We start from the raw sequence: 24,323 nt of genomic DNA, 5'->3' as shown, positions 1-24,323 counted from the left end.
TAATTATTTCTTTGCTGAAATACTACTGGATTTTAAAGCTAAGCTTTTTAGAAGTATTCAAACCCACCTTACACCCAAACATTAAGGACACTGTGCTGTTGGTGCATGCTACTTTACAGTGGCATAACATCGGAGAAAAGCAATCCAAGTTTTTAATGCCAAGAGACATTTTTTCAGACCCTGAGCACTTCAATTGATCCAAGACTGAAATTCCAGAAAAATGCCTTCGTACATGTTGCTTGCTGACTGTCTTGAACATGTAATACAGACCCAAAGCACTCTTCTAAAAAATTTATATGAGAATGTTGCATTCTTCAGCCATTTCCACCCCGACAGCAGAGATCAGGTTGGCATAATACAAATGGAATTAAGATGCTGTTTCTTTTTCCTATATAATAAAACTGTTTCAAATTCCAAGAATGAAACTATTCATTCAGCACCACTTTGTAAGGGCCCAAAGCCTTCTAATATCTTTAAATTTAATCCAGGATCGGATTCATCATAGAAGCTCCACCCGCTGCAATGTAAGCATTGTTACCTCCTCCATGAGAATGAGATACAACAGGCGTAGAACCACTATGCTGAAAAATATACGCTGGCTGCTTTGGGGGGACAGGCAAGATGCTGCAGCAAGGGGCTCATTATGTAGTTCAATAGATGAGCCCAGAACATACTGGGCATGATGGTTTCTTACAACAACACTAAACCTTCTACGCTTATTTAAAATATAGTTTAATGTAAAAAGAGTGTCTCAATCACATAATTTGTGGCTTGATTCCTCACTACACCATTCAAGAAACAAAAAAATCAATTATCTGGCAAAATTAAAGAGAATAGGAACAGAATTAAACTTCAACATTGAAAAAGTTCAGTGAGATGTAAATATTTTTAATACATCAAAATAACTTAAATTTGGGGGAAATGTAACTGAACCAATCTTGATGTATATCCAAACCATGTAAAAGGTTTAAAGGCAAAAAGTCAAGCAATTTATTTCACTGATAGATCACCGATTTGTTCGCTCTTCCAAAGATTATCTTCTATGCTTTGGCTTTTTAATCAACCCATTAGCAGGAAAGTATCATTACCTAATGACATCCAAAGCAACAAATAAAACACTGTGAAAATGTCATTCTCAAAGTATTTCATATTTAAAATCTTGCACATTACATTTTGTCATAGCTTTGCTATAATTAAAATGGGCAATATTTATTTAAACTTAAAAGCTGTATTAACCAGTGATGGCAAAAAGCTGGGTAACAGTGAAAGGAATACTTATTTCTTCATCTCAGTAATTATCCTTTCTTTCTTCCACTATATTTGGGGCTTTCTAAGCACTGTATGTGTATTGCAGTTAGCAAATGACTATGATAATTGTTATGAAGACTGCTGAATTTTACAAAACTAAAGTTAACAATTCATATACTTGTACTCAAAGACCTATATCTCTAACTTAATAAAGCTTTCTGTGGAAAGGTATACTTTGCTGTATCAGAGACAGTGAGCTAAAAGACAAGAACTCCTTATCAACAATCAGTAACTCTAATTCCAAACCTGCCCACGGATACTTTCAATTCTAATTTCCTAAACTATTCCCTATTCTGCCTCATTCCTACTTCAGCAATTTTTATCAGGGTAAGAGAGGAGGAGCTAAAACTAGGTTACTTTTCTAAAACAGTATAGAAAATGGCTGGTTCTCCAGTAATTACCTGATAGGTAAACACTCACAAATCACATGTACTTTGTGAAACTTAAATGAAAGGTCAAGTGTCAAATGTAACTAGGAAAAGAAAAAGTGTGCTCCTTAAAAGACTATACATGTAAAAACAAATTTACTAAAACAGAACCATAGTTGTTAAACTATAGTTCTCAGGATATTTCACCACTGTGCTTCACAGGTCCCATGGATGTTCCTTCATTTTAAAACTTTCATACTGATAGTTTTCAAAATTTTAAGTTTAAAAATCAACAAGCACAAATGTATAACAAGTTTTAACACTGGCATTTATCTATAACAACTTACACTACCAGCTAAAATTGGTAGATCTCAAAATACAACATCTCCAATTTTTAAGCACATGTGGGATTTATCTCATTGATTATATATTTGTAGTTCTGCACTGAGCCTTCATGAAAATTCAGCACATGAATTTAAGTGCACATCTGTTCACCTAAAAATATATAACTAAGTACATTACTTTGGCATGTGTCTCATTAAATAAAATGCCATGCAAAGTTCAAACGCATCTACTCAGCCTACGCCCTTAACATGGTTTAGCTTAGAGTTGGCTGTACAATAAATGTGAACATGTAATATATTCAACTATAATAACACTGTTACGATTGTTTTAATTATTATTACGAACTTATGAGTGGTTCTTGTCTGATTTTTAAAGAAAATGAATAGGTTCAGGCAATATATTTTTGATTAAAATTTATGGCACTTAAAACTGCAGAGAGAATTTGAGGAATGTGAATTTGGGTCTTTACATGCAAAACGTAATTTTGACTGTTTTGAAACTGAGTAAATCTGACAGATAAGCACTGAAGTATCTTGGGATTTTTTTTGTTTGTTTGCTTTTAATGACACTGTTTAATAAATCAGTATTAGAAATACATTCTACAAATAATGACTTTCAAACTGCTTAAGGAACAAGATATTAGTAATAGGGCTTCCCCGGTGGCGCAGTGGTTGAGAGTCCGCCTGCCAATGCGGGGACACAGGTTTGTGCCCCGGTCTGGGAGGATCCCACATGCCGCAGAGCGGCTGGGCCCATGAGCCATGGCCACTGAGACCATGCGTCCAGAGCCTGTGCTCCACGACGGGAGAGGCCATGACAGTGAGAGGCCCACGTACCGCAAAAAAAACAACAACAACAGATATTAGTAATAATAACAAATAATAATAGTGTCATCATTGTTAGTAATAGCAGTTATTATTTAATAATTATCTACTACTTGTCAGGCATTGGGCAAAGTGCTTTACATGTTTAAGAAAAATTACCAAAAACTTAGAAAAAAGGGGAAAATTAGGCAGCATATTCTTACAATGTTATATGGGTACAAAGGCCATTTATGATTATCTAGGGCAATGGTTCTCAACCAGGGACAATTTTCCCCCCCAGGGAACATCTGACAATGTCTGGAGACATTTTTGTTGCCACACTGGAGGAGCGAGGGTCTACTGACATCAAGTAAGGAGGAGTCAGGGATGCTACTAAAAGTCCTACGATGCACGAGACAACACCCCACTACAAAGAATTATCTAGTCCTAAATGTCAATAGTGCTGAGGTTAAAAAAATCCTGATTTAGGAGAATGTACTTCAACTCACTATTTGCTACTGATTAAAAAAATCCCAGATTTAGTAAAGTTATATGTTTACCTGCAAATTTTTATCCAGTAGAGAAGTAAATAATTTCTGCCCAGTTGAAAAGGTAACTACAAAGATTAAGTTTATGGTCTTGTTGGATATTAACCAGTTTTTATCTAACTCAGCAATCCTGTGTTAACACTGCCTATAAATAGCTAGATTCACAAATGCACTCTAGACTGGTTTAGCATCTTACTGGTTCCCGCATTTAATAAGTGGAATAAAATCTGTGATACGTGTTCATTTTCTGTTTGCTTAGTAGTAACTTTCCTTTTTTGAAAAGCATACTTTAACACAAGTATTTAGCTTATTTAATCCAAAAACTTCATGAGGTAAAAAATTACAATGTCGGGCTTCCCTGGTGGCACAGTGGTTGAGAGTCCGCCTGCCGATGCAGGGGACACGGGTTCATGCCCTGGTCCAGAAAGATGCCACATGCCACGGAGCAGCTGGGCCCGTGAGCCATGGTCGCTGAGCATGTGCGTCCAGAGCCTGTGCTCCGCCACAGGAGAGGCCACAACAGTGAGAGGCCCGTGTACCACCAAAAAACAAATCAAAACAAAAAAAATTACAATGTCTGTGTGGTAAATGAGGAACCCAAGGCTTGGAGAGGTTAAAAAATTAATCCAAGTTGTCATAGCTAGCAGAAAAGAGAATCATGTTTGACTCCAAAGCCCTTTCCGACAATCAGGAAACGTAAGTAATGGATATTTAGTGAGTCAACTTTGAAATTCAAAGTCCTTACTACTCTTTATAGCTGCTAGAATGACAAATTAAGACTATAAGGCAAGCTTCAAAACACTGTTATCAATTACTTATCTGTGTAAGTTGGCATTTTCTCAATACTGTAAAACAAAATTAGAAAAAAAAACATGTTGAGTCTAATAATATTGAAATGTTTTATATTATCAAAACTGCTTACTGTTCACATTTATAATAAAATAAGCAAACGTTTTATAAATCTGAACTTATAAGCAAATGTGGTAATGAATACTATCTGTATTACATATTACAGTTCCATGTATAAGATTTCACTTCCACTTAAAATCTTATAAAAAGGGGTGAGGGGTTAAAACACAAGAGGAATATCCAACCAAACTTTTAAACCTATCACATTAACAAGAGATCAGGGTTTAATATTGTGGAAAAATTACTTAGTAATAAAAATGATCCATCATATATAAACTGTGGTTACTAAAAAATGCTGAATTATTAAGTTAGTATCATACTGCTAGGGTGAGCTAACAAATTTTTCTTCTTAAGTTCATAAGAAGAAACTAAATTTGTAGACCAGCAGCCCTTAAAAATGAGCAGGGTTCTGCATTTTTTTCAGACCCCTTGATGAACCTGACACGTCTCTGTCCCCTAATCCACTCACGTTGAAAACATTACAACAGACCTATCAATAGATATTTGAATTCAGTACTGAGAACTTACTACCCTCTATTTTTTTAATAAAACAATTATAATTCCTACAAAGAGATGTTACACCTAAAGACCAGAAATTTAAATCTTAAAGAATATCTGAATTTAGTTTTTACACTTGCCAAAAAACAGTAAGACTGCTAAGTAATATCTGCTAATAAGATACTGTACTATTTGCCAGGACTCTTACAGTTGCTTAATAATAGTAATCAATTTAATAATTTTAATGCTAAGTTTAGGTAAATAAGTTATAGATTATAACTAACTGGTGTAACATCTGAGTTTCCATGGTAATGATTCAATGAAGAATTAACATTTACCGATAATTTCAACATTAGAAACTACTCCAAACAGAAGCTCCTAATAATTCTTACAATGAAGAAAATGAAGTTAGATCACAACACTGCAAGAAGGCCATATGGAATTCAAATGGTTAATGGAGTTAGAGAAACACTATTTTTCTTAAGCCACATGAATGAAGAATTAATGTTAGGGTTTTGCTTATTTGCTTTCTTTTTTAAACAGTAAGAATACAGCAATAACATCACATAACTATGAATTTGCTATCAACTTTTCCAGCAAAGAGTAGCCCAAGAAAACATGCACATTTCTGTTTTAAGTAGACTTAAAAAGCTGACTGAGCAAAGGTACCATAAAACTGATTAAATATGTGGCCACAATGGTGAAGTAGGAAGATCCTAAGCTCATCTCCCCACATGCACACACCAAAATTACAATTATTTACAGGGGAACTATTGCTGAGAATGACCCGAAGGCTAGCAGAAAAGACTTTCCACAACTAAAGATATAAAGAAAGAACCACAAGATGGGGTTAGAGGTGTGGAAATGCAGTATAGTCAAGTTCCACAACTCTGGGTAGGCAAGTCACAAACAGGAGGATAATCACAACTGCAGAAGTTCTTCCCAAGAAGCAAGGGATCCAAGCCCTGCATCAGGATCCAAAGCCTCAGGAATCTGCACTGGGAAGATGAGTACCCAGAATGTCTAGCTTTGAAGGCCAGTGGGGCTTGTGTATGGAAGAGCAGGAGGGCTGTAGGAAACAGACTCTACTCTTCAAAGGCACACACAAAATCTCACATGCTTTGAGACCCAGCACAGAGGCAGTCATTTGAGAGGAACCTGGGTCAGGCCCACTTACTGATCTTGGAGAAGCCTCCCAGAGAGGCAGGAGGGACTCCTCCTGGGGACACTGGTGGCAGCCATTTTGGGAGCTGGTTCTACCACTAGGACACTGATGCTGGCAAGCACCATTCTGAAGTCCTCCCTCTAACTATTGGTGCTGGGAACCAGCTTTGACAACCAGCGGGCTGGCCCCAGCCCCAGGCTCACTCAGGCCCCCGAGCAGGTCACTCAAGAACCAGCACCACCCACCAGCAGGCTGGGAGCAGCTCCAGGACTTTCAAGGCACCAGCCCTGCCAACAAGTGGGCCAGCACCAGCATAGGAATGTAGGTACCCTCAGCCAGCCACGATGGAAACTGCCAACACTCACCAGCTGACCAGGAACAGCACTCCCTGGCAGTGTAGCTACTGCATCAGTACTCAGCCTTGCCCAGACCCTGCATGAGGTAGGGCCTGGTAATGAACCTACCTAATACATACAAATAAACATGGAGAATTAAGCAAAGTGTGGTGACAAAAGAATATGTTCCAAATGAAGGAACAAGATAAAACGCTAGAGTAACTAAGCAAAGAAGAGATAAGCAATCTACCCAATAAAGAGTTCAAAGAGTGATCATGAAGATCTCAACAAACTCAGAAGAATGGATGAACACAGTGAGAAGTTTAACAAAGCGTTAGAAAATACAAAGAAAAACCAGAGCTGAAGAATACAATAACTGAAATAGAAAATACACTGGAAGGAATCACAGTAGATTAGATGATACAGAGGAACAGATCAGTGACATGTAAGACAGTGAAATGGAAGTCACCCAAGCCGAACAGAAAAAAGGAAAAAGCATTTTTAAAAAGGAGGACAGTTTAAGAGACCTTGGGAAAACTTCAAGCTAACAAACATTCAAATTACAGGGGTTCCAGAAGAGAAGAGAGTAAGAAAAGGGCGGAGAAGTTATTTGAAAAGATAATAGACGAAAAATTCCCTAACCTGTGAAAGGAACAGACAACTAGGTCTAGGAAGCACAGAGAGTTCCAAACAAGATCAACCCAAAGAGGTCCACACCAAAGCACACTGTAATTACAATGGCAAAAATTAAAGATAAAGAGAGAATATTAAAAGCATCAAGGGAAAAGTAACTAGTTACATTCAAAAGAATTTCCATAAGGCTGTCAGCCGACTTTTCAACAGAAACTCTGCAGGCCAGAAGGGAGTGGCATGATATATTATAAATGATGAAAGGAAAACACCTACAATCAAGAATACTCTACTCAGCAATGCTATTATTCAGGTTTGAAAGAGAGAGTTTTACAGACAAGGATAAGCTAAAAGAGCTCAGTACCACTAAACCAGCTTTAAAAGGGACTTCTCTAAGTGAAAAAGAAAAAGCCACAACTAGAAATATGAAACCTATGAAAGGAAAAATCTCATTGGTAAAGGCAAGCGTATAGTAAAGGTAGTAGATTAACCACTTAAAATCACCTACATCCACAATAAGTAGTTAAGGGATACACAAAACGAAAAGATGTAAAATACGATGTCAAAAACATTAAATGTGGGTGGGAAGGAGTAAACTGCAGGGTTGTTAAAATGCATTCGTACTTAAGTGACCATCATCTTAAGAAACTGTATATATAAACCTCACAGTAACCACAAACCAAAAATCTGTAATAGTACCCACACACAAGACAGAAACAAATCCAAACATAACACTAAAGACAGTGATCAAATCACAAGGGAAGGAAAAGAACAAAGGAACAAAGTGCAAAACAACCCCCAAACAATTAACAAAATGACAATGAGTACATACCTATCAACAATTACCTTAAATGTAAATGGACTAAATGCTCCAATCATAAGACAGAGTGGCTGAAAGGATACAAAAACAAAACCAATATATATGCTTCCCACAAGAGGTTCACTTCAGATCTAAAGACACACACAGATGGAAAGTGAAGAAATGGAAAAAGGAATTCCATGCAAATGGAAATGAAAAGAAAGCTGGAACATTAATACTTATATTGGACTAAATGGACTTTAAAACAAAGACTGTAACAAGAGACAAAGAAGAGCATTAAGAAGAGAAAAAAAAGAGCATTAGGTAATGATAATCTTCCCACAAGAAGATATAACAATTGTAACATACATGCACAAAATAAAGGAGAACCTAAATACATAGAGCAAGTATTAACAAACATAAAGAAAGAAATTGACAGTAACACAACAGTAGTAGGGGTTTTTATCACCCCACTTACATCAATGGACAGATCATCCAGATAGAACTTCAATAAGGCAACACTGGCCTTAACACATTAAATCAGGTGAACTTAATAGATATATGAAGACCATTCCACCCCAAAGCAGCAGAATACACATCCTTGGAACATTCTTCAGCATAGATCACATGCCAGGCCACAAAACAAGTCTCAATAAACTTAAGAAGACTGAAATAATATCAAGCATCTTTTCCAGCCACAGTGCTACGAGACTAGAAATCAACTATAAGAAAAAGAACTGCAAAACACACAAACAGGTGAAAACTAAAAATATACTACTAAACAACCAATTGGTCACTGAAGAAATCAAAGAGGAAATAAAAAACCTGGAGGCGAATGAAAATAGGAACACAACAATCCAAAATCTATGGGACACAACAAAAGCTGTTCTAAGAAGGAAGTTTATAGTGATACAAGCCTACCTCAGGAAACAAGAAAAACCTCAAACAACCTAATCTTACACCTAAAGGTATTAAAAAAAAAAAAGACCAAAATTAGTAGAAGGAAAGAAATAACAAAGATTACAACAGAAATAAAGTAGACACTAAAAAAAAATAGAGAAGATAAAGAAACTAAAAGCTGGCTCTTTGAAAAAATAAACAAAACAGATAAACCTTAAGCCAGGTTCATCAAGAAAACGAGAGGATCCAAATAAATAAAATCAGAAATGAAAAAGTTACAGTCAACACCACAGAAATATAAAGGATCATAAGAGACTACTATATTGGCATATTTTATATGTCAATAAAATGGACAACCTAGAAGAAATGATAAATTCACAGAAATGAACAATCTCCAAGAATGAATGAGGACAAAATAGATTATATGAACAGAATAATTACCAGTAATGAAACTGAATCAGTAATTTTAAAAAACCCAACAAACAAAAGTGCAGGACCAGAGAGCTTCACAACATGAATTCTCCCAAATATTTAAAGAGGAATTAACATCTATCCTTCTCAAATTATTCCAAAAAATTGAAGACAAAGAAATGCTTCTGAACTCATTCTACGTGGCCAGCACCACCGTAACACCAAAACCAGGCAAAGACACAACAAAAAAAGAAAATTACAGGCCAATATCACTGATGAACATAGATACAAAACCCTCAACAAAATGTTAACAAACTGAATTTAACATTACATTAAAAGAATCATATATGATCAAGTGAGATTTATCCCAGAAAGGCAAGTACAGTTCAATATCTTCAAATCAGTCAATGTGACATACCACATTAAAAAATTGAAGAATAAATTCATATGATCATCTCAACAGATACAGAGACCGCTTTTGACAAAATTCAACATGCATTTATGACAAAAACTCTCAACAAAGTGAGTACAGAGGTAACCACCTCAACATGATAAAGGCCATATATGACAAGCCCACATGTAACATCATTATCAATGGCAAAAAGCTTTTCCTCTAAGATAGGGAACAAGACAAAAATGCCCACTCTTGCCACTTTTATCTAAGCCATAGCAATCAGACAAAAAAAAAAGAAATAAAAGGAATCCAAATTGGAAAGGAAGAAGTAAAACTGTCACTGTTTGCAGATGACATGGTATTATATACACCACCAAAAAAACTACTAGAGCTCATCAATGAATTTGGTAAAGTTTGAGGATACAAAATTAATATACAGACATCTGTTGTGTTTCTATATAATAACTATCAGAAACAGAAATTAAGAAAACAATCCAACTTACAATCACATCAAAAAGAATAAAATATCTAGTAATAAATCTAACTAAGGAGGCAAAAGACCTGTACTTGGAAAACTGTAACACACTGATGAAAGAAACTGAAGATGTCACAAAGAGATGGAAAGATATACCATGCTCATGGCCTGAAGAATTAATATTGTTAAAAGGACCATACTTCCCAAGGCAATCTACAGACTCAATGCAATCCCTATCAAAATGCCATTTTTCAAAGAACTAGAATAATTTGAAAATTTTTATAGAAATATAAAAGACCCCAAATAGCCAAAGCCATCTTAAGAATGAAGGACAAATGTGGAGATGTCACACTCCCTGATTTCAAACTGTATGACAAAACTGCATTAATCAAAACAGTATGGTACTGGCACAAAAACAGGCACAACAATCAATGAAACAGAATAGAGTGCCCAGAAATTATCCCACACTTATATGGTCAATCCAACTATGACAAAGGAGGCAAGAATATACAGTGGGGAAAAGACACCCTTTTCAATAAATGATGTTGGGAAAACTGGACAGCTACTCGCCAAAGAATCAAACTGGTCTACATCCTCACACCTTATACAAAATAAACTCAAAATGGATTGACAACTTAGACATAAGACCTGAAACCATGAAAGCCATAGAAGAAACGATAGGCAGTACACTCTCTGACGTCAGTCTCAGCAATATTTTTTTTGGATATGTCTCCTCAAGCAAGGGAAACAGAAGCAAAAATAAACAAATGGGACTACACCAAACTAAAAAGCTTTTGCAGAGCAAAGGAAACCAGCAACAAAACAAAAAGGCCATCTACTGAATGGGAGAAGATATTTGCAAATGATATATTCAAAAATGGGTTAATATCCAAAATACACAAAAAATTCATATAACTCAACTTCAAAAAAACAAGCAACCTGATTAAAAACGGGTAGAGAACTGGAAGAGACATTTTTCAAGGGAAGACACACAGATGGCCAACAAATACATGGAAAGATGCTCTACAACAGCGAAATGTAAATCAAAACCACAATGAGTTATTACCTCACACCTGTAAAAACAGTTTTAATTAAAAAGACAACAAACAAGTGTTGTCAAGGGTGCAGAGAAAACCCTCGTATACTGCTCGTGGGAATGTAAATTGGTGCAGCCACTCCAGAAAACAGTATGGAGATGTCTCAAAAAATTAAAAACACAGCTACCATACAATCCAGCAATTCCATTTCTGGGTATTCTTCCAAAGAAAACAAAAACACTAATTTGAAAAGATGTATGTGCTGCTACATTCATTGCATTATTCGCAATAGCCAAGATATGGAAGTCACTTAAGTGCCCACTGACAGATGAATGGATAAAGGTAGGGGTGTGTGTGTGTGTGTGTGTGTGTGTGTGTGTGTGTGTGTGTGGGTGTGTGTGTGTGTGTGAGATGGACTATTACTCAGCTATAAAAAAAACAATGAAATCTTGCCATTTGAAACAAGATGGATAGAACTAGAGGGGATTATGTTAGGTGATATAAGGCAGACAGAGAAAGACAAATACCATACGATTTCATTTATATGTGGCATGTAAAAAACAAATGAACAAACATAATAGAAACAGACTCATCGATACAGAGAACAAACAGGTGGTTGCCACCAGGGGGAGGGTTGGGGGGGGAAATGAGTGAAATAGGTAAGGAAGATTAAGAGGTACAAACTTTCAGCTACAAAATAAATGAGACATGGGGATGAAATGTACACAGTGGGGAATATAGTCAATAATGTACTGTCTTTGTATGGTGACAGATGATGATGAGACTTGTATGGTGACAAACGATGATGAGACTTACTGTGGAGATCATTTTGTAATATATAGAAATATCAAATCACTATGTTGTATACCAAGAACTAACATAGTGTTGCAGATCAATTACACTTCAAAACAAACAAACTCATAGAAAAAGATCATATTTGTGGTTACCAGAGGTGGGGAGGGAGGAGGGGGAATTAGTGGAATGTGGTCAAAAGGAACAAACTTCCAGTTAAAGGATAAATAAGTACTAGGGATGTAATGTACAAAATGATTAATATAATTAACAGTGCTGTATATAATATATGAAAGTTGTTAAAGAGAGTAAATTCTAAGAGTTCTTATCTCACAGAAAACATTTTTCTCTTTTATTTTGTAACTATACAACATGATGGATATTCACTAACCTTACTGTGATAATCATTTCATGATGTATATAAGTCAAATCATTAAGCTATACACCTTAACTTATACAGTGCTGCATGTCAATTATATCTCAATAAAACTGAAAGAAAAAATTGATTACATTTTGCTGTAATTAAGAATACTAGGGCTTCCCTGGTGGCGCAGTGGTTGAGAGTCCGCCTGCCGATGGCAGGGGACATGGGTTCGTGCCCCGGTCCGGGAGGATCCCGCGTGGGCCTGTGGGCCATGGCCGCTGGGCCTGCGCGTCCAGAGCCTGTGCTCCACGACAGGAGAGGCCACGGCAGTGAGAGGCCCGCGTACCACAAAAAAAAAAAAAAAAAAAAGAAAGAAAGAAAGAAAAGAAAAAGAAAAGCACAGTTCTAAAAGTGAACCGAGTCCAAAATTTCAACACGGAATACTTTCCTCAGAGAGGAAGAAATGGATGAAACAAGGACAAAATATCCCAAAAAAAGTATAGAAGACGAAGTTAGGAGTACAGTCTTTACTGACTAAAGATCTTACATTTGCAAATAATAAATGTTTAATCATAACCCCATGTTGTCTGAATAAATGATTATACATTATTGTGATAAAAATATTTAACTGCCATTATAACACACACAAATAGACACATACACTTTTAAAGAAAATGAAATGCCACAGAAAGCTATTCCAACCTGTATTTTCTAAAAGGAAAAAAAATACAAATTGGAGTAACAAAGAGGATTATGTGTTTATGTGTGCATGCCCCTCAATTATGTTTATAAGAAGTTACATATGCACCTAGAAAAATTAGAACACACCAAAATGTTAACGTAGATATGAAGCCTGAATTTGCAGATGAGGCTTATGTACATTGTTATGTATTTCTGTAGTTTTCAATGAAAATACATTACTTTTATATCTCCTTTATTGCCAAAGAGCAAGAATGTTATTTTTTTTAAAGGCAACTATTGAAAAAGAAGTTCATATTCCAGAGTAGGCCATCTTAAATCTATAACAAAGTGAAATAGGATCTAAATAAATAAAATCGGAAAAACTGTGTCAGGCCACAAAGGAGTAACTGGTACAGAACTTACTCTTCTTCTTTAAAAAACTGCAAAACTAGGAAAAAAAATACATGCAGTAACAGTTTACAGACACTGTAACAACAAGCAGTAAAGGATTGTGATACCTGAGAGAAAGAAAACAAATGAGATGAACAATACCATCTTTCTGGCTTTCTGCCTGGAGGCAAATTTGAGAACCTGGCACACAACCGGGAAATTCAAGCAAACACAGCCATCTCACAGAACTGAAGAGATCAAGACTGGTTGAAGACATCAACACTGGTTTTCAGGGAGTCTAAAGCAGTTGGAATTTGCAAAACAGATTATCAGAAAGGAGAAAGCTAAGCAGAGAAAGAGCTCCAGAAATCTGTAGAGGGAGTGTCCTTGAGATTCTGGTCTCAATGTTAATCTACTTGATAATGTGAAACTACACAAGGCCAAGAACTGTCAGGGAGGTATTTAGATCTATATCTATATATAGTCAGAGAAGGGAGACCTCAATGAACACCTGGAGTAATCAGTATACACTCCTAGACAGTCAAGCCTTAGTAGTAAACCTAAGAAGAGGCTAGTGGAGACCCAACTTAAAAAAAGCCTAAAAAGAAGCCTTGAAAGTTATCAACCTTATTTGCAAAAGACCTAGCTACCCATCAAAAAGTATGGACACTCTTTAGCGAAAACAATATGGAGCAACACTCAACAGCATTCACAATGTCTGGCATACAGTGAAACACACAAAGACACACAAATCAGCAGAAAATTGTGACCCATTACAGGAGGAAAATCAGTCCATGGGAGCATATATAGAACTATCAGATGATGGAATTAGCAGACAAAACTTTGAAACACTTTCATAAAATTATATATATGTTCAAGGATTTAAAGGAAAACATGAACATGACTCAAACAGATACACTAAAAATGTATAAGGGATTCCCTGGTGGCGCAGTGGTTTAGAGTCTGCCTGCCAATGCAGGCGATACGTATTCGTGCCCCGGTCCAGGAAGATCCCACATGCCACGGAGTGGCTAGGCCCGTAAGCCATGGCCGTTGAGCCTGAGAGTCCGGAGCCTGTGCTCAGCAACAGGAGAGGCCACAACAGTGAGAGGCCCGCGTACCGCAAAAAAAAAAAAAAAAAAAAAGTATCAAATGGAACAGTGATGAAAAATGCAATATCTGAAATGAAAAATCCACTAGATGAGATTAACAGCAGATTAGACACCAATGAAATCTTATTCAGTGATAAAAAGAATGTGCCATCATGTGCCAAGCATGAAAAGACATGGAGAAACCTTAAATGCATATTATGTGAAAGAAACCAAACTTAAAAAGGCTATATAACACGTAAGTTCAACTATATGACATTCTAGAAAAGCCAAAACCATGGAGGCGGAAAAAGATCAATAGTTGCCAGGGGTGCACAGGGGGGAAGGAGAGATGAACAGGTGGAGCACTGGGGATTTTTAAGGAAATAAAACTATTCTGTATGATAATGTAATGGTAGATACATGTCATTATATATTTTCAAAACCCACAGAATATACAGCATACACAGTGAACCTTAATGTAAACAATGGACATTAGTTAATATTGTATCAATATTGGCTCATTAACTGGAACTCTGCATTTTCTCAATTTTTCTGTAAACCTGAAACTGCTCTAAAATATTAAGTCTATTAATCTGAAAAGAAAAAGATGATTTTCTGTTTAAAGAAAAAATAATAAATAGCTTATAGGGTTTATGATACATGTAGAAAATGTATGATAACAGCAGCATAAATGAAAGGGGGAGGAAATGGAAGTGCACTGTTGCAAGGTTTTAACATTATATATCAAGTGCTATAATATTTGAAGGTAAACTATGATAACTTAAAGATACATATATTGTGTATCTTAGACTCTGGGGCCTGGAACAACATCTAAAACAATAAAGCAAAGAGGTATAGCTATTTTAATAAACCAATAGCTGAAGATAAAATGGAATCATAAAAGATGCCCAATTACTACAAAGCAAGGTAGTAAAAGGAAAAAACAAAGAACAGATGGGACAAATATTAAATAAACAACAAGATGACAGATTTAAACCCAACTATATTGATAATTACATTAAATGTAAATTGTCTAATGTACCCATCAAATGGGGCATTCAAAGACATGTGTCTGATCCCCAAATTATATTTTTAAAATATCAGACTGCCAAAATTATAAATATTAGGTTTTTATTTACATATCACAAAATTTCTACTTCATTGAGTAATTTTATTTTCCACACAGATTTGTAAACTAAACAAAGTAAACAATTACAGAGTGATAAGCACTGAAAAGGAAACAGTGTATGGTCAAGGGGGAACAGGGAAGATTTAAGTTAGTCAGAGAAGGCCTCTTTGAGATGTGTCATTTAGGCTGAACCCTAAAAGATTTGAAGAAGGTTGATATGTAAAAATCAAGAAGAGGGGCTTTCAGGCAGTAGGAGTACCTGATCCAAAAGTATTGGAATTTTAGGATCTGAAAGAAGGCTAGTAGTATAACTAGAGAAGACTCAACCAGGAGAAGAGTAGCTTAAATCAGAAAGGTGGCCAGAATCTAGCTGAGGTAGGATCTAATATTCCAGAATGAGCATATTCTAACTGGATTTTATTCTAATGGGGACTGTGAGCCATTCAGAGGATTTTAAACAAGGAAGAGATGAGACTCTGATTTAGATATTTTTTTCCCATTCTGGTTTATGTGGAGAATATGTTATATATCTAGGCAACAGAGGAAAGAGAGATCAACTACTAGGAACTTGGGTCCAAGTAAGAAATTACAATGAATTACAGAAGGATGCCAACCGTGTTGATAAGAAGAAGGGTTATGGTTCTATCTTGAAGATGCTGGAAATTCTAGCCAGTGCAATAAGGCAAATGAAAGGAAATAAAAGCATAGAGATTAGAAAGGAAGAAATAAAAAACTCCCAACTTTCAGACGGTCTACGTTAAAAAATGTCACGGAACCTACAGAGAAACTCCTACAACTAATAAGTGAGTTCAACAAGGTCACAGGGTACAAGATAAAAATACAAAAGTAAACCGCATTTTTAAACACTAACAACAAACACATGAATATCAAAAGATTTGCCATAAAAAGCATGACTCATGAAAGGACATATTAAAAGACTGGACTTCATCAAAATTAAAAATCTTTGCTCCATGAAAGACCTTAATAAGAGGATGAAAAGACAAGCTACAGACTGAAAGAAAATATCTGCACGTGACATATCTGACAAAGGACTAGTATACTAGATTATGTAAAGAACTCTCAAAATTCAACAAAAACAAGTCAATTAGAATATGGGCAAAAGACATGAACAGGTATACAAGAAGGATATACAGATGGCAAATGAGGATATGAAAAGATATTCAACATCATTAGCCATTAGGAAAATGTAAATTAAAACCACAATGAGGGCTTCCCTGGTGGCTCAGTGGTTGAGAATCCGCCTGCGGATACAGGGGACACGGGTTCACGCCCCGGTCCGGGAAGATCCCACATGCCACGGAGCGGCTGGGCCCATGAGCTGTAGCCGCGGAGCCTGCGCGTCTGGAGCCTGCGCGTCCGGAGCCTGTTGCTCCGCAACGGGAGAGGCCACAACAGTGAGAGGCCCGCGTACCACCAAAAAAACAAAACCACAATGAGATATCACTACATACCCATGAAAAGGACTAAAATAAAAATTAGTGACAACATCAAATGTTGTCAAAGATGCAAAGAAATTGGATCAATCACACACTGCTGATGAGAATGTGAAAACGGTACAACCATTGTGGAAAGCAGTTTAGCAGTTTCTTCAGGCTCCGGACGCACAGGCTCCGCGGCATGTGGGATCTTCCCGGACCAGGGCACGAACCCGTGTCCCCTGCATCGGCAGGCGGATTCTCAACCACTGTGCCACCAGGGAAGCCCTAGCAGTTTCTTAAAAAAACAAATATGCAACAACCATATGACCCAGCAATTTGCACTCCTGGGTAATTTATCCCAGAGAAATGAATACTTACATTCACAGAAAAACTGTACACAAATGTTTAATAGCAGCTGTACTTGTAATAGGCAGAAACTGGAAAACCCAGATGTCCTTCAGGTGAATGGTTATCAGTCGTACAGCCATATCATGGGAATAGTACCCAGCAACAGCAAAAAAACCAAATTACTGATATAAACAAAAATCATTTTCTGGATGTATCTCCAGAAAATCACAGAATTTTAAAAAGAAGCCAATCCCAAAAGCCTACATACTTATGATTCCATTTATATAAAATTCTTTAAATGACAAAAATTACAGAAATGGAATATTGATTAGTAGTTCCTGTGAATTAAGAGGGTGATGGGGTGGAAGGAAAGTAGGTGTTGCTAGAGAAAAGCAGTATAAGGGATCTCTGTGGTGATGGAAATGTTCTGGATCTTGACTATATTAATGTTAATATCCTGGTTAGTGACACAGTACTACAGTTACCTTTGGAGGAATTTGGGTAAAGGGCACATGAGATCCTTATACTATTTTTTACATATGTACATGAATCTACAATTATCACAAAAAGCTTAATTTTAAAAAATGGAAATTTCTGAACACAAATTAGTCTCAGGAATCCAAATTCCAAAGAGATGAACCTTTTCTAGAGAAGGCAGATACTTACCTAAACGGAGTATTTACCAAGTTTTGACCCAGGTGGGCAAAGGACTGGGCGTGATCTAGGTTAAGGAACTCTGCTGGGGTAAGCAGTGGAGTTTTTAATCACATGTGGGTTGGCATGTCAAGTTGGAATGTGGAGGAACCTAAAATGGAGAGCTTGTTGTCCCCACACACTGGATCACCCTCATGGGACATTTACTGAGAGTACTGAAGTGTAGGAGGCTGAGAATTGGGCTGGAAAAGCAGTGAAACATTTCTACAGTGTCACAGTTCTTAGGTCTTAAAGTCCTACTGGTGGAAAGGGAAAGGCACAGAACTGATCTCATCCTTATGATATTTGAAAATTTAAGTGAGCTGAACATAACTAATGTAGCAACCTAGCTCTAAACAAACAACTCCTAATTGATTAGTTTTCATTGTAGCTTCTTACAAGGAAAATAACATTGGTTCAGTCTCAATAGTTCTTTCACACATTACTTAAAGCACACAACAAAAAAATTTCAAGATATGGGAAGAATCAGAAAAATATGAACAATAAGAGAACAACAATCAAAAGTAGACCCATAGCAGAACCACAGAAGACACAGATGTCAGAATTAGAAGAAAAGGAGTTTAAAATGGCAACTTTAAATATACAAAATATATAAATACAAATGATCCCACTGTTCTGCCAGGTCCTCCAACTTTCTCCAATCTCTCAGTCACACAAAGACTACTAATTGATGACAGCACTCTTTCCTTCAACCTGCTATTAGACTTCTTAGCAAAGACCTCTAAACACCCAACATCAACCAAAGTTGGCATCAGAAAAAAAAAAAACCTATTTGATTTAGTCAAAAGGTAGGTTGCCTTAGTCACAGGGTTCATGAAGAAATGTAAAGACATCACTTTGTAATGGAGAGGTGGACAAGTCAAACTTAGTAAGTAGGTGAAAATGTGTCTTTGATTCCACCCTCCCACCTTGTCCTATTAAACAAACACTTTCTGGTAAGGACTCTACAGGATGAATTTAAAACTGTAACTCCCAGGTATATATGCCCAAGAGTAATAAATGCTTATGTCCACAAAAGACTTCCACAAAAATGTTCAAAGCAGCTTTATTCATAACAGCCCCAAACTGGAAACAACCCAAATTCCAACAACAGCAGAATAAAGTTGTGGTGTAGTCATACAATGGAATACTACACATCAATGAGAAGGGACAAACTAATGACACACACAGAGACACACATGCTGAGTAAAAGAAACCGGAAGTGACCATACACACTGTATGACTACATGTGTAAGAAATTCAAAGCTAATCTACAGTGATATAGGTCAGAAAAATGATTACTTCTGGGGAGGCCAAAATGTTTTAGGAAGAACAAAAGGGAGTATTCTGGGGTACTGAAAATGTTTTACATTTTTACATAGGTAGTGGTCACAGTTATAAAAGACACTGAAGTGCCTACATAGATTTGTGCATTTTACAAAAAGAAAGTCATAATGATAACGATGATAATGAGGTTGTGAAGCAGGATACTTGCTAATGTCTGATAAACAGGAATCTCTGGGAATTACTAGAAGATGTTAGCACACTACTCAACTGGGAAGAACAGTGTTGATGATGAAAGCGTATCTTCCTTTATGCATGTTAACTTTACTTAAACTACTCCTGGCATTTTGTTTGTATGTCTTTTATAAATGCCCATTCTGAATTGTCTTTTTAGATACTTATCTTCGACACCAGACCCCAAGTTCATCTGGGGCAAGGGTCAGAAAACATTCTCTATAAACAGCCAGATAGTAAATATTTTCAGCTTTGCAGGTCACATGGTCTCTGATGCAACTACTCAAACTCTGCCACTATAGCACGAAAGCAGCCATGACATTAAGTAAATGACTACGGTCTGATTTTGCTAACTGGCTGACCCAATCTAGAGCAAGAACTATACTAATCATCTTTGTTTTTCCATTTCTATCTTATATACAGTAGATTACTTCATATACAATAGGTACTCAGTAAAACAAAGCTGAAGGTAATCTTAAAAATTATCATTTTACAGTGAAAAACCTGAAATCTAGAGGTTAAAATTTTGGTCAACATCACCACTGTTTAGGCAGGGTTTCCTTTTAGTAAACATATGAAGATCTTTCATCCCTATTTAATATTGATTAGAATTTCAAATCAATTACATAAGATATTAAAACAATTTTTACTTTAGAAAAATATCTTTACATGTAGAACTTTTTAGTTTGCTTATAAGCTATCAATACAAGCTCTGAATCACACAACCATACAGAGTCATCAAGTGACCACTTAAAGCTCACCATGTAAAATAAGAAGCTAAGACTTTTGCTCCAAGATCCAAGTTTTTCTAAAAGCCAAAAAATGATGACAATGAACATATTTAATGGGAGTTAGCACTAAGTAATAAACATAATTTAACAATTACATTATCAGAATAATATTTTATATAGTTATACTCCAATCTAATAGTATACTCCAATCTAATACTTTAGAAAAAGTTATCCTAGTAGAGGTTACTGAACGTTTTTACATGGCAGTAAAACAACTAGGCAACAGTAGAGGGCAGTATTTCTATATATTATTAAAATTCAACTTTCTAAAAATCTAAAAAACCTGAAATCTCTGTACTAGGATTTTCTTTAAAAAGGTCTCACACACCTTTCAAAGCTGCTGGCTAATACACAATTTTAATACAACCCAGCACAACTAAAAGTGTCCTGACGTATTAATACGAACATTTAAATCAAAGACATTTCTATTCATAATTCTCAAACTGATAAGCCAAAACAATTCAATATTTCTCTGGTGATTTATTACCTACTGTTATCAGTTATCTACTTGAGTAGCTGTTGAGTATCCACTGGAATCACAAGTAAACATCTTTTTCCACATATGGACAATCCTTTTTATCTATATAAGATGGTTGCATACCAATCACCAAAAGGATATATAGTCATAAACTTTTGGCAATCAGAGATTCAGGGAGCTGTCTCCAAAGACAGGCATTAGCATAACTTTAAAATCCAAAATAAAAGCAGCAAAAGAAGAGGTAGATAAAGCAGAAACAGGCATGTGTAAAAGTATCTTTAAATCTCATCCTTTTTCATTTTCCTTTTATTCCTAATGCCAGTTTGCCTTAATATACAGCTGTATCTAAACCACCCTTAATAAAGAAAGAGAACCAGTACACTAGTCATAAAAGGCAGGGAACAAGAATTATAAAAAAGGGAACACCAACAGTGTAAAGGCAGAGAGAATGATTCAGAAAAGATTGTTCTGTCCAACCAGAAGGCTATCTATTTTATTACTATTTAATAAAAATTATTTAAAATATCTGCTAACATTATCATTAAAGTCTTACTATGTGGCAGTCATCATTTCACACACTTGACAGTGTGTAATTATTAGCTCAATTAATCTTTAATAACCATGTAAAGTAGGTGACAGTATTTCCCCTATTTTAGAGATAAGGAAACAAAACACAGAAGGAATAAATGACTTGTCCAGGAATCAAGGGTTGAGACTAGAACCTCAAAGGTCTTCAGAGCTTGAGCTCTTAACAATTTTCTTTATTCTCTGTCCAGACTAAACTGCACAATTTCAGTTGAGTGACTGCTGCAGAATGCAGACTATATGGAATTTTTAAAAGTGAGAGACTGACAAAATAAGAGAAACAGAAGCCTTAGTTATCCTCATTCATTTGAAAGTCCAGTTGTAAAAGGATAAGCAGAAATAGATAGTACTTGAAAGCAACCTCTATTTTTCCAATGCAGTAGGTCCCAAATAAGGTAAACCCCAGGTGAACACTGACTGGATATTAAAAGTTAACAAAAAGTGAAACAGTCAAGAAACTCAATCATTATGGATAAGATCAGAAGCTACAATGAACCTTTCCACAAGTAAATGCAGAACGTTCAGTGAAAACACACTTAATATACAATAGGGTGCTTTAACTGGAAAAATAATCTGAAGGTAATTAAAGTTTAGAAATTGTGGCAATATTTATCAAAACATTAAAAATGTTCATACCGGGCTTCCCTGGTGGCACAGTGGTTGAGAGTGCATCTGCCAATGCAGGAGACATGGGTTCAAGCCCTGGTCTGGGAAGATCCCACGGGCCACAAAGCAGCTAAGCCCATGCACCACAACTGAGCCTGCGCCCTAGAGCCCGCAACCCACAACTGCTGAAGCTCACATGCCTAGAGCCCGTGCTCCGCAACAAGAGAAGCCACCGCAAAGAGAAGCCCGCATACCACAAGGAAAAGTGACCGCCCGCCGCAACGAGAGAAGGCCCACACACAGCAACAAAGACGCAACGCAGCCATAAATAAATAAATTTTTAAAAAATGTTCATACCTTCTATACTGAAATCCTCACCTAAAGAATAATCGTTATACTCAAGAGACTAAGCATCAAGTACATCATTTTCAGAGAAATAAAAAGAAATAGTCCAAATGTTGACTAAGTTATAAAACATCCAAACAGTGGAGTCATTTAAAATGCTATAAGGTGATAACGCCCTCACCCTGCTCCAATCCCTCAGCCATGGCAAAGCCTATGAGTTGACGACAGCACTTTTCCTTCAACCTGTTAGAATTCTCAACACAGCCCTCTAGGCATCCAACACAGACTGGAAATACACCTATTTCACTTAGTCAAAAGGCAACTTTAGTTGACTGGTAAAGTTTGGCAAAACTTATTAAACAGGTAAAATGTGTCTTTGATTAAACAAAAATCAACCGGTAAGAACTCTTAAGAGATGAATTTAAAATCCTGTTCCCCAGGCTAGGGAATCAAAAAGACTATTGTCTACCCTTTTGTTGGCAGTTTATACTATTAGTTGGGAAGGTATGTAAGAGAAAATTTTACCAAGCTCTCCTGCCTCTCCTTACTGGGCAAAAAAACTCCCCTTAAGTTCTACTCAGTGGTCCCTTGGTATCCAAGGTGGGGACTGGTTCCAGGATCCCCACAGATATCAGAATACACAGATGCTCAAGTCCCTTATATAAAATGGTGTAGTACAGTCATTCCTCTGTATCCACAGATATAGAACCTGAGACTACAGAGGGCTAACTGTACTTATTTAGAGGTTGTTCCCAATACCGAAACACTTTCTCAGACTAGATAAGTTGATTGTAAAATCTATATGGATAAACAAACAAGAAAGAATCATCCTTTTTTTTTAATAAAAAACTCAAAAACAGAGAAGCAAAGAGAAAGAATAATTATATTAGATGTTAAGGCATACTTAAAAGCTTCTGTAAGTTAAACGCCATCAAGTTGGTTCTTAAATGGACAAACCAATGAAACAGAATTCAATGTCCAGAACAGACCTAAATACATATGGAAATTTATTTCTCAAAAAGTAGCATCTCGGGCTTCCCTGGTGGCGCAGTGGTTGGGAGTCCGCCTGCTGATGCGGGGGACGCGGGTTCGTGCCCTGGTCCGGGAGGATCCCGCGTGCCGCGGAGCGGCTGGGCCCGTGAGCCGTGGCCGCTGAGCCTGCGCGTCCGGAGCCTGTGTTCCGCAACAGGAGGGGCCACAACAGTGAGAGGCCCACATACCACAAAAAAAAAAAAAAAAAAAAAAAAAAAGTAGCATCTCAATCAAGTGGGGGTAAATATGAAATTTTTAATAAATGATGCTGGAACAAATGGGTAGCCATGTGGAAAAATATTACACCAGTTCCACAACTAACACTACAGATCAAGATAATCTTTAAATGGTCCTAAGACTAAAAAATGAAATCTTATATAAAGTACCAAAAGAACATTTGGGTGAATTTTTTATAACACCTGGGTGGAATTCCTTATAACTCTGGAATATGAATGTGGAAGGTCTTGCTATGACCTCAAAATTCAGAAGACAGAAGAGGGGAGGAGAGGGGAGGGGAGGGGAGAGGAGAACTAATAATAACACCATGACAAAGTGTGGGGAAAAAAATCTGCAACTCATTGCGGACAAAGGCTAAGCTCCCTGTTATTATATAAAGAGCTCCTAGAAACTGAGAAGAAAAAGACTAACTCAGAAGGGAAAAAGTATGAAATATAATAAACCTTGCTTAAATATATGAGAAATGCAAATTAAAACTACATTTATATACCATTTCTCACCCAAGAAATTGGCAAAAATACAAAAATTTGAAAATACATTCTGTCGACAAAGTTGCAGGGAAACAATCACTCTCATACATTGCTGGTGGGAATGCAAAATGACACAACTCCAGTGGAGGAGAATCTGGCAATAGATACCTAAATTACAGCACATTTACTCTCTAAACCAGCAATCCTACGTGATACAGATATACATGCACAAATATAAAATGCCACACAAAGTATTTTCACTGAAAAAAATTGTTTAGAGTAAGTAAGAGGTTAGAAAGAACTTTAGTGCTTAGCAAAAATATATTTATAACTTTTGAAAATTTGGAATTTTTCATGATATTCAGTACTAGGTATATATCCAACTTTCATCTTTCTCCAATTAGAACCA

The 24,323-nt window shown here is 36.5% G+C and overlaps 1 protein-coding gene across 18 annotated transcripts in view; it reads right to left on the bottom strand.

Moving 5' to 3' along the window:
- The window catches only part of DLG1 (discs large MAGUK scaffold protein 1), a 313,869-nt gene that overhangs the window by 243,083 nt on the left and 46,463 nt on the right, over positions 1 to 24,323 (bottom strand). The gene's annotated exons all lie outside the window — the stretch shown is intronic.

The sequence above is a fragment of the Kogia breviceps genome, chromosome 5 (genome assembly GCF_026419965.1).
Source record: "Kogia breviceps isolate mKogBre1 chromosome 5, mKogBre1 haplotype 1, whole genome shotgun sequence".
Classification (NCBI taxonomy): domain Eukaryota; kingdom Metazoa; phylum Chordata; class Mammalia; order Artiodactyla; family Physeteridae; genus Kogia; species Kogia breviceps.
Note: the sequence above shows the minus strand (reverse complement) of the source record. Positions and strands in the feature narration are given on the sequence as shown.